The following is a 12,641-nucleotide window of genomic DNA, read 5'->3' as shown; positions in this document are numbered from 1 at the left end:
AAACCGTAACAGTCCAAAGGCAATTCTCATAATTACTATTGTACTATCCCACAGAGTACTCATGATCTTGACATTGTTATTTTCCGTGTAATGTCTTCATATTGGACAGGTGTCACAGTTTGAGTGTGTTTATGATAAGTTACCACCATTTCTGTAATCTCAAACTTTGTTTTCCCCATATTTACAGTGTGAGAAAAGCGTTGAATGCGATGATTGATACTGCACAGGCCTGATGGCATATGATGAGGCGGTTATCTAGCAACGAAGTTGGTCAAACCTGGAGCCAGAAACCGTAACAGTCCAAAGGCAATTCTCATAATTACTATTGTACTATCCCACAGAGTACTCATGATCTTGACATTGTTATTTTCCGTGTAATGTCTTCATATTGGACAGGTGTCACAGTTTGAGTGTGTTTATGATAAGTTACCACCATTTCTGTAATCTCAAACTTTGTTTTCCCCATATTTACAGTGTGAGAAAAGCGTTGAATGCGATGATTGATACTGCACAGGCCTGATGGCATATGATGAGGCGGTTATCTAGCAACGAAGTTGGTCAAACCTGGAGCCAGAAACCGTAACAGTCCAAAGGCAATTCTCATAATTACTATTGTACTATCCCACAGAGTACTCATGATCTTGACATTGTTATTTTCCGTGTAATGTCTTCATATTGGACAGGTGTCACAGTTTGAGTGTGTTTGGATTCGTAAAGCGTTTGGGTGTGCAATAAAAGTGTTCAACCTCCTTTTAAGGAGTACATAATGATTAATTGATATGACATCACGAATACGAAATGCTCCTAAAACGTTACAGTTTGTTCTTTTACCATACTTTGTAGGATTTGGTGACAGGTCCACGTTTGAAATTTGTTCAAATGACTGCCGCCTCAACGATGAACACAACTTGTCGTTGAATTATTTGAATACACAATGCTTTGAATACACAATGTCATTTAGAAAGTGGTCAAATGTATTATATATGTTATGTTTGGGATTACTTTTTCTCAGTAAAGTACAGCTTTTAGAGTACTTTTGTTGGGTTGAGTCCCATCCGGAATTCGAACCCACCTCCTCAGAGGCAGCCACCTAAACGCCAGCACACAAAGTCAGACGCCTGATCCAGTCAGCTACCGCGTCTTCCACTTGAATAATTTCTTGTGGAAGAACAGAGTTGTGTTTATCTCATTTCTTCTCTTATGATCAGACATTAGATCTGGATGTTCCTTCATTTAACAAAGGGCGGTGGGGTAGCTCGTCACGCCGAAGACCCGGGTTCGATTTCCCACATGGGTACAATATGTACAATATTTCTGGTGTCCCCCGCCGTGATATTGTTGGAATGTTGCTAAAAGCGACGTAAAACTAAACTCACTCACTCACTCATTTCACAAATGGCGACTGACAAAATCGCAATATCAATATAGCTCTGTGTCACCATTTCCGCATATTGTGTAACCATATTCCAATGTCGTATCACGTTATCAACATGTCATATTGTGTTACGTTGTTTAACGTTATGGTTTTGTCCTTGAAAGGTATCCGTTTTGGCTTTTGGCTGTATTGCAATATTGGCGTATCCTGACGCTCTGTTGCTTGGCGTTGTCGTGATGTCGAAAGGACACCTTGACTATAAAACGATGTCCCGATTTAAACACCGTACTCCCAAAGCATTATCTTCAGCTAATAAACTTATGTCGTAAAATATGTCGACACATCTGGTAGGTACGTAGGTCTTACCCTTTCAGCGAATATCTTGTGTTGTCACTGATGTTTAGTGACCCATTCATATATTTTCTATTGTTGTATTTTCCCTTTATCCTGTTTCGTAGGATAGACAGTAAAACTATTCTTTTGCACTGATGTTCTTTATTCAATTCAATTGGGCTGATGTTTCTACTTGCGGACTGAAGTAGCATATATAAGTATGCCGAGTCAACTACAAAGGACATGTCTTGTCCCAGGTATTTAAACTGACCCCCAATGTGTTGAAAACCAAATCAAGTTTACATATAAGCATCGGAATGGCTGTACATCAACACAGCAGTTGTAATTCAAACTGTGTTCCATTTGCGCCAAAACCTGCCATCATCACTGATTTTCAGTTATCCATCGTCGCAAGAGGCGACAATTTGCTATGTATCAACCAAGTAAGCGACCCCAACCGCCCTACGCCTGTCAGTCGCCCCTTACGATACGCATGGGTTACTGAAGACCAGATCTACTCTGGATCTTCACGGTTCTTGCAGCTTCTATGGATCCATAACCCAAATGTGGCTTAAGTTCATCCTCAACAAGTCGGAAAAGTGAACAGCTGCTAAGTGAGATTACTTTACGTGTTTCGGGCTTGGGATTAATATTTTTGTCATTAAATGTTACAAAACCTTTGTGGACAGTTACTTTCTTAAATATCACGATTGATTTTGTAAAAAAGCTCAAAAAGCCACAAATATTTCATTTCCGTTTCCAGAAAAAGGAACACTTCCTTGTATGTATGTCAGAGACTGCGTGCAAATAATGTCCAGAAACACGGACGGCATGTGCATCCGCGTCCCATGTAATAACCCCGTCTTGTAAGCTGTTATGGTGTGTTTCAAGGTATTTCCGCATATTACTCATCTTGAACAAGTGACTGTCGGCAACCCACACGAGCCACTGTCCAACATTGACAAACCCCAGCTTGCCGCTAAGTTAGAAAACCTAGTAGATATAGGGAACCACTGGCTTGCCGCTAAATTAGTAAATGCATTTTGTGACTAAATGGTCAGTCTTCATGTAATGTTCATGGTGTTATCAACCCTGGTTCCTGTGGCAACCACTGTCATCGGGATTATTTCTTTGCCGCTTTAAACAGCAAACACTGAGACCAAATCACATCAAACAGATTTTTGGGAAAACAATTATTAATTTTCATTTAACCATCTAAAGGATGTCAATGCCGAAACATTATGTCCTTATCATGGTTCATGCTCCATGCTCAGCTTTTACAGTCACATTGCAATAAAATGACAATAAAAGCATTGATAAACAGTAAAACCAGATTGTAAGTTTGAAAAGTAATTGTTATCTCTAACATAATTTACACTTACAGATTGTAAGTGCGACAGGTTTATAGTTTCCACAGTCGTTAATGTTGCTTCGATTATTATTAATTTATTTGTTTCATCGATTTTAGAAAAAATCATACTTTCTGTTACCGGACCGTTAGTACTCTGTTTCGTAATATTTCTTACTCTGAAATATGCCTAATCAGAGCAGAGTCGTTGTTATCTCGTTTTGCTATTTGAAGTCGATAACGTTTACATTTAATTCCGAATGTCGTTATTCATCTGTCTGACATTCACTATTCAGTAAGGTATGTGTCTGCTACAGGTGTTCGTCAGTAATGCAGTTATCTTAGTTGCTATTTTGTCAACATCAGTATTACCGCGTCATACCAAAAGACGTTAAAATAGGGTACTTGTTGGTCCCTGCCTGGCGCTCGGCATTAATGGGTACAACAAGGACTGGTCGGCTCGGAGTCAGTATAATGTGTCTGAGTGGGGTATTCATGCTTCACTGCGGCATGGTATCTCAGTGGGCTAGCACTATAAAACAAGCTAAAGTCTGGGCTAGTACAAGCAGCCGCACATACACATACACACGCATGCACGTCGTCATATGAGCGAAATATTCTCAAGCACGGCGTTAAACCCAATTTCACCTCACCTCACCTCCAAATTATGCCTGATGTGTTTAACAGATTAAGATGAAAATGCAGCAGAGAGGGTTCGGGTGATCCTGGCACAATCCGGCTTATCATCAGCTCAGGGCCCTTGCCCTATCTACACGCAGCCCAGACAGCGAATGGAACTTCTCCCAGGAAACGCTGCCTTGTCGAACCCATCAAGAACTTTCCGGAGAATATGAAGGCTCCCCAACACATCATCCTTTCGTATTACCCAGTGTGTCTGAAGGTAGATCAGCAGGTACAAAACCAAGGGCAGAGAGAACAATGGGAAGACTGACGACACTGTACTTGCGATGCAACCGAGACACTTCAAAGGCGAGGTCCGCATATTTAGCATGCTTTTCTTAAATCTTGCCAATCACATTGCTGTTACGTAATTATTTAGTCATTTATAGTTCATAATAATATTTATTCCGTTTTGGTGTAGGGACATGAGGTAAGCATCTTTAAAAAAAAAAAAATAAAATAAACAAACCAAAGACAAACAAAAACAAATGGACAATGACCACTGTTCTGTATAGTACGATATATGTACAAATGTAACTCTGTACGATATAATTTTTTTATTATGTAACTGAAGCAAATACTATTTCTTTAAGTGTACTTAACTTCTGCTTTTTCCCAGTTAGATCAATAGTTAATTGTTTCAAACCATATTGCAGCATCAGCTGAACTATGTTTTGTCTGTCACTTTACATATCATCATAAACGTCACCTGCAATAATACTGCTTATGTTCATACCAATAGCGTTGCCAACAGAACATTCCATTAATTGCCAAAACATCTGGGTTTTATCAGCACAGGAGAATGAACCCAATTAATTGGCAATATGTCTGGATTTTATCATGACAGTAGAAAGAACCTATTAAATATTTTCTCTTTGTACAGCTGATTTTGACGGATTTATCCTCAAGCTCCATCATATTTAAATGATTTATTTGTTTCCCAAATAGTGTATCTCTAACATAAAGATAGCCAAGTTACCATATGACAGGTTGAAAGGTATGTCTGACCCTGAGGTACAAATGGCATTGTTGTGAATATACTATGTAACCATATTTCACGTAGGCTTAATCTTGTAAACTGCGCAAGTTGAGATGAACAATCTTAATCTCATCTGGGACTGGATTGGGGTAAACATCACCCAGGCACAGTGATAGAACAAAAAGATGAACAGATATTTGCAATGTAGGCAAAGGCTCTGAAGAGCGTAGGTAACCTGCAGATAGAAAATATGTAGAAAACATAGTTATAAACAAACCTACCGCCAGTGTGTATTGTATCACAGCATCAAAGATGAGTATCCAGCAAATAGAAATAACGTTGACCGTAGTCCAGCAAGAAAAGAACAACGCACCTACACATTCACCCATCATGTGAACTTTCATTAGCACTGGATTTCGCAACGTGAAGTCTTTGGTTATCTGACACAGTAGGAGTACGTACCAGAATTATGGAAAAATGACTAGACTCAGCATATACTTATGACGGGTGCCACGCTGGGAACACTTTTTCTGGAACACCTGGTATCATCACTATTTTATAGTGACTCATAAACACATGCTCTGTCATCGTATCGCATGGTGATAATCACTGGGTTGTCTGGTTCAGACCCGATTTGTTTACAAACGACATCATACAGCTGTAATACTGCTGAAACAAATATCCGCTCATAATATAGTCACAATTGTACAATCGACTGTGCTTTTGGCAGATATTTCTTATGAATGTGGAAGGGTTTTGTCGCTTTTATTTAAAGAAAAGGAACAAACGTTGAACAAAGTAACATGAATAATATAAAGTTGTTTGTCCTGAGATGCTGCATCAGACGTGGTTGTGGAATATGTTGGTAAAGACCCGATAGATAAACACGTCTCAGGGCAAGGACGTAATATAAAGTCCGGGGATAAGAGGACACCTTATATAACCAGGTATGCCGACAGTGCAAACATGCTTTTTCTTTGCTGGGTCATCGTTATATCAACTTATCTTGTCACCATCATACATGTGGCTGTTGTTTGTACCGAAAGATGAACATGCACGATTGTGTGGGGAGTCAAGCCTGTCCTTTGATGTTTTGATGGAACAGGATTGTCCAACACCTGGTGAGTAGCAGTAGTCATTTTGAAGTTTCAATAAATTTAAGAATACTGTTCACGTGTTTGTCCTGGTGAAAAATTGAGTATACTCCATTCATTTACCGGCAAATCAATGGCAGATATCAACAACCTTCAAATACAATGGTGAACGGAGAAAAAGAACCAAATAGGATAGAGATTTTCTGTATTGTGAGACAGTAATTTAGATTGTGTTAACATAAAAAAAAAAGATGTCGAACAATATATGATCACACACTAATAGTACTCAAGATAACCAATAAGTGAATTATTAAAAATGATATTGTAGCATAAAATGATGTTACAGTAATTGTGTCATGTATTACATAACTTGACACAATGTACCGTCGGTTGTGACACGCCACATAATGCGCATGCATGTGCGCCTTTTTCTAAATGGATGGAAAATTAATATAAACAATCTTCAGCTGAAATGATGAAGTTAATGCAAGGACCACAGGAACGTCTTTTTTGTTTGTTAGCATGAAGCGGTAATCCTTTTATCATAAAATCAACTTTACAATGAACCAAATGATCAAAGACAAATTTTACTGCACTATGAAACAGTAATCATTTTGCCATCATGTCAAAATAATATCACGGCGGGTAATGAGATCACCTTTTCCCAATTATGGAAGAGTAAACTATTTATCATGATTTCAAAATGATACTGAACCAAATAAGATCAAAGACAAATATTGCTGTATAACAACAGTCCTGTTGTCAAACTATTCCATATCGTGTTATAAAGAGATTGTTTTTTATGAAACAGTAATCCATATACCATGAATTCAATATGATACTGAACTAAATGAGATCAAAGACATATAGCACTGTATTTGTTTTGTCATGATGTCAAACTATTCCCACTGAGCGCATGAGAAAACAAAAAGCAAAACTAATACATAAAACCCAACAACATCGATGTAATTCTTATCATTAACTCAAATGAGCACAGTTCTAAAGCATTTGTCTTTGCTTTGGCAGAAAGACATTTCTATTTATTCTATGAACTGGCAACATTCACCTTATTTTGCAGTCATAAACATGATAATTCGAATCATTGTTGAAATCACCTTCCAGATACACAAAATCTGTTCGTGAATCGTCTCTGGTTTCGGTTTGAATCTAAATCCATTGGAAAATTGTTCAGCAGAAATGATGAAGGAAATGCAAAGCCCAAAGGGGAACAACGTCTTTGAAGCGGTAACCCTTTTATCATGAAATCAACTTTATAATGAACTAAATGATCAAAGACAAATATTACTGCAGTATGAAACAGCAAATGAATTCGTCATCATTTCAAAATATTTCCACTGCGGGTAATAAGAATTCGAACCAGTGTTGAAATCATCTTCTCAGATACACAAAATCTGTTCATGAATCGTCACTGGTTTCGTTTTGACTCTCTTTTGTTAGTTTAAGTCGATTTCATTGATTTCAGGAGTTCTTTGTATTGCGATTTCATACTGATTTGCAGGACCTTTGGCTTTGACGAATATCACACCTTGACTCTTCCATGTCCAAAAGATCCTCTGTTCCTTGTGTTGACCATGATATTAGCTGCAATACGCACCCTGTACTTTGTCAGAACATCATAAACGAAGATCCTGTTTCCCAGAGGATGTTGGCTAGGCTTCTGACTAATGAAGGCTGTATTTTAACGGTAAGATGAAAACATAACAAGTGATGGTCTGGGCTTAGCATCTGAGTAGGGCGTCGGTTAGCCTGACCTGCCTTTACGTTCGATTTGCCATCAAGTTTAAGATCATATCTAATTTTCTTAGCCAGGCCCAAAACTATCTGATTTTCGTCCTGAGAATATTGAACAACCTAAATCGCAACGTTGTTTCATTGACAATATTGACCTATATCGTCGATTTCTTTTCTACCATTATCAGTGATTTAACGAATGAATGAATGAATGAATAAATGAATAAATGAATCCCTCCTCTTCCATCTTCACTCATGTGGAAAAAATATCCAGATACGTCATGAACATAAATGCACTTCTCAGTGTTGAATTCTATGGAAATCTATGATACCATTCACTGACACAGGACAACACTGAAAACTCCATTAGTCATTTTTGACATATTATAAAGTCACCAATACATCCTTATTTAGCGCATGTGTTGTCTAAATATTTACGCGGAGAATTGAATTTTAGAAAAAAAGTATATTGACGTGGAAATTAATGTGATGGTTCGCGTTTCCACAGTTCGTTGTAAGCCATCCAGCAGGTCGGGTAGTTTTCCATGTAATGTACCGTGCCATCCATGTACTGTACAAGCCTGAGAGCATGTTGTGCAGCATATTGCGACCATGAAGCGTGTTTTGTTATGTTTTGTGCACTGTGACATCAAGAGAGCATTTTGTTCTTATTGTAGTTTGCCATGTACTGTACTTTTACATAATGTACAGTACTGTGTCGGGAACAAAGCAAACAGTGTGGCATTGTACTGTGGACAGTTACTTCCTTGAACGTCGTGCCTGAGTTTGTAAAATGTAAAATAGTCTCATTAAGTCCATATATATTCTACATCAGTTTACAGGAAAAAGATCTCTTCCTTGTATTCAAATCAGCAACTCATTCATATTAAAGATGTCACTTTGCTGAGAGTAGATGCCCTTAGATAAGTCAATGTCTACGAGGTGAGCATCCTCCGTCACCGATAATAACGGCATGTGGTGTGATGTGTTTCCAGGTGTTTCCCACATTATTCATCTTGAACACGTGACTGCCATGCGTACTGCTTGGCTTTATTGCAACAAAGTTAGTAAATGTACCTGCAGAACGAGAAAAATGTCCATAATATAAGACGAGTACATGTATATGGATGGCAATTTCTTCTTTATTGTGCCATCAAAAGAGTATTTTGTGCTTATGTCTATCTTTATATAACTATATCGTGTCATCGCACCTGGCCCCGAGTTCTCGAAACAAGCTTAAGTCTGAGTTTTGACTTAAGTTAGACTTTTTACTCAAATTTGAGAAAACGCAGGAAAATGCATTTCCCAGAATGAACTGAAATCAATATTAAACTTATACATAGTAGACAATTTGACTTGGTGGATAGATTACTGAAGTTGTTTGGGCCTTTTTATTTTAAAAATTGCGGCTGAGTTAAAAAATCAGCTGTTTCAAATTGTCAGACTCAGTTTGAAATTTGAGTAAAAACTAAAGTTTTTTTCGAGAAATCGGGGGCCGGGTTCCTGCAGCAACCAATGCTTATTTCATCTGGAATATTACAGAGAGCAGCTTTAAACAAGAATACTGAAGGCAAATCATAGCATACAGATTTGAGTGACAACACTTATTCCCTTTAACAATGTTCACGCAATCAATGTCGAAACATAATGCCCTTATCATAATGAAAGGAAGACGTTTATGCTCTATGCTCAGCCTTTACAGTGACATTATACAATGTAATATCAGGAAACGTCAACGTGCAAAGAAGCGTAAGATTACCAGAACCTAACAAAATGATGTTTCGCAAATGGTCAAATATTTCCAAGATTCCTATTTCTACTTTGTTATATTTTTTGTCTCAGTAACTATTAGTATTAATGATAGATATAAGATGAGCATGCTTATGCTTTTTGGTTTTGCAAGTAAATGGTGAACATGGCTACTGTCTATGACGGTGTCTTCGCAGGAAGGCGACTTTTGGGGCGTGTAGACACATGGGCCGTTTTTCGTTTTCGCCCTCGTGCGAAAAGGGGATACATTTTCAGCAATGGGTTCAGATGTTTACGCAAGAACCCTAATCCCAGAGGATGTCTATGCTATCTGGTTGCCTCGTTAGTAATAAAAACATGTGCTTTGGTGCAGGAGGACTCCCCATTAATCCCCATGGTGGTATAGTAGTTTTTGTTTAATCAGGTGCTTCGATGTGATTTGATGTTTTAGGCTTGTATATGTCATGCAACCCAAGCTCGAATCTCCTTCATGTATGTGATACATGACGCCAATTGCATGTGTCCCCAGCGGTGATATTTAAGGGCAAAACAACAAAGATAGGTCCTGATACGATAAGTATCACGATACGATACATATGACTATTCACGTCAAAGTGTGTAGAAACATCTTTTATATAAAAAAGCAGGATCCAAAAGAAAAGCTAGCTCCAGACGCATGTCATATGTTTTTTGGTTGGTTTTAATAAACTTGAAACTTCTGTAGACGAGTATAAATAATTTAGTAAGTGAACGACTATACTGATACATAAAGTATGTGTCGTGTCTCATATTGCCGCATGAGATGCACGATGCACCCTTGCACGTTGTTTCGCTCCCAGTGATACTGATGGAAAATTGTTGAAGCGATGTAATGTTGTTGAAGCGATGTACAAGATAAGAAAGTAATATGTAAAAGATATTCATCAGAATCTTTTTTTTCGTTTCTTTTTTACGGCTAGAGAAGATCCTATGAGGGTAAAATATTCTATTTCAATGAAGTAGATTGATTCAAATTCTGCTTTGATACGTCCGAGTGAGTGATTAAAGTATCTGATTTTGTGAGTGATTTGAAACCAAGCCAACGGTTGCTCTAGTTGTGTGTGATGTAAACTGTCTCACCCTCTGTTGCTTCCAGGGCAAATCAAAGCCTCAGGTAGGAATGAGTGAGTAAGGTTTTACGCTGCTTCTCCAACAAGATCACGGGGAGGGACACCATAAATGGGCTTCACACACATGTGGGGAATTGAACCCGCGCTTTCGGCGTGACGAGTGACCACAAGGCTACCTCACCACCCCTCTCAGTAAGGTAGAAGATCTTCTATCAGACCGATGATGCAGATGACTTTGCTGAGGAAGACCCAAGCATTCAAACATCCGAAAGTGTACTTGTGAGGACAATAGGAATGATAGACAAACATCTGTCCAATTCTGTTGGCTGTTGTTGGTATTTTCGGGGACATGTGTGTCTTGTTTGCATTTGATTTGATTTTTAAAATTCGATTTTTTTAATTTGGGAGCCAAATTAAATTCACCTGAACGTCACGTGTGGCGCCCGCGGGCCTGCAACGGCGTCCGTCTGTTACACCAGGGCCCTCCTTGACTTCCAACCACGTTCTGCAACGAACTGTCCCACATTTAGCCCGCAATGAAGACCCAAATTTTCACGTCTGCCACAAAGATTATGTTCAAACAGTCTACATGCCTTGTGTACGGTATGAGAAACTAAAATGAATAAATGGGTTTTTTTCCGTCTATTATAATTCGTGACAATAATGTAAAACCTTGTCCGAGGAGAAAATTGTATCGGTCGTGTTTATTGGACAAGCTGAATTGTCCTCCACTTTCCATGGATAGAGTGACTTGCACGTGCAAATCATTGACATTTAAGTGGCAGGTGGTTTTCCTTTTTGACAATTTGAATAAAACATATGCCATTTGTAACAGACTGTATCTGACGAGAAAGAACTCAATAATAACATTTCAACGGCCTGGTGTGTTTTTCCATACTTAGAACATTCAGCTGTATATGTTTTTAAACAAAAACGAAGATTTTTAAGAAATAGAGTTACCCATAGCTTGACCCTTCATTAATGACGCTTAGTATATACTATTATGGTAGAACAGTCTACCTGATGGAGGGGAGAGAGCTAGAAATTAAAACCCATTTGACCGGAACAGGTTGAGTATTGGGCGGGTAGTCAAACTGGGAGTAGTCATTATGGGAGTGAAGAGATATGTGAATCATGCTGGGTGGCATTAAATGACACTAATTTGTCAAATCCTAAGTCACATGTTCTCAGGATGTAGCTGGACTGTTGCTCAATGCAGCTGGGAACAGCGAACATGATTTCAGTTTGCCATAACTTATGGTTGGTTGGCTCAGAGGTTTCGACTGTCGCCTTTTGCTTGCTGTTGGTTTGAATCGGAATAAGATCCTTGGCAAGTGAGCAATAACCTGCTGCTTTAGTGGCGACCGTTTGCGACTTGATCTACTTAATTATTTTGTTATGTCACAACATGTCTGCAACACAGCCAAGAGCAGTGTTAGCTACATGTTTTAACCCCCAGACCAAACACCAACCACATGTATCTACTCTTGTGGAAGCCGCGGTGGCTGAGCGGTCTAGGCGTCAGACTTTGTGTGCTGGCGATTAGGTGCCTGACTCTGAGGGTGTGGGTTCGAATCCCGGATGGGACTCAACCACAAAAAAGTACTAGAATCTGTACTTTACTAAGAAAGTGTAATCCCAAATATAACATATGTTATACTCTACAATGGTCTTTGGAGTATATTTCTGAACATTAAAACAGTGATGTTTTATCCTGAGTATGTATTGAACGTGTAACGCTTGAAAGTGCTCGGGCGTCGGAGAAAGTAACCTGCACTACCTGACAGGGTCCCTTTAATGTCCCAAGAGAATAAACATTGTCTTCTAACCACTAAACGAGGACAAAAGAGGTGAGTGAGTGAGTTTAGTTTTACGCCGTTTTAGCAATATTCCCTGCAATATCGAACCCGGGTCTTCCGCGTGACGAGCGAATCTTTAACCACTAGGCTACCACCACCCAACAAGTAGGGGAGATGAATGTATTAGAATATAGAGCTGGACATACGCTAAAGAACCAGCTTTCTCACTGGTATGAGATAAGGTATATCAACACAATGCATGGTGAAAGTATGCGATAAAACTGATAGTGAATATTGTTTGTGGACAAAGCATTTCTGAAGGAAACCCCAAAACGATATTCTCCAGTTCCAGAAATATTAGCGTTATGATAAGTAGGGTGCAACAGCGTCTTTCAGTACACGTACAACCCGTGAAGATCCGG

The sequence above is a fragment of the Haliotis rubra genome, unplaced genomic scaffold (assembly GCF_003918875.1).
Source record: "Haliotis rubra isolate DU_JTF1 unplaced genomic scaffold, ASM391887v1 Scf4, whole genome shotgun sequence".
Classification (NCBI taxonomy): domain Eukaryota; kingdom Metazoa; phylum Mollusca; class Gastropoda; order Lepetellida; family Haliotidae; genus Haliotis; species Haliotis rubra.
The sequence above is the reverse complement of the archived record's forward strand: the minus strand, read 5'-3'. Positions refer to the sequence as shown.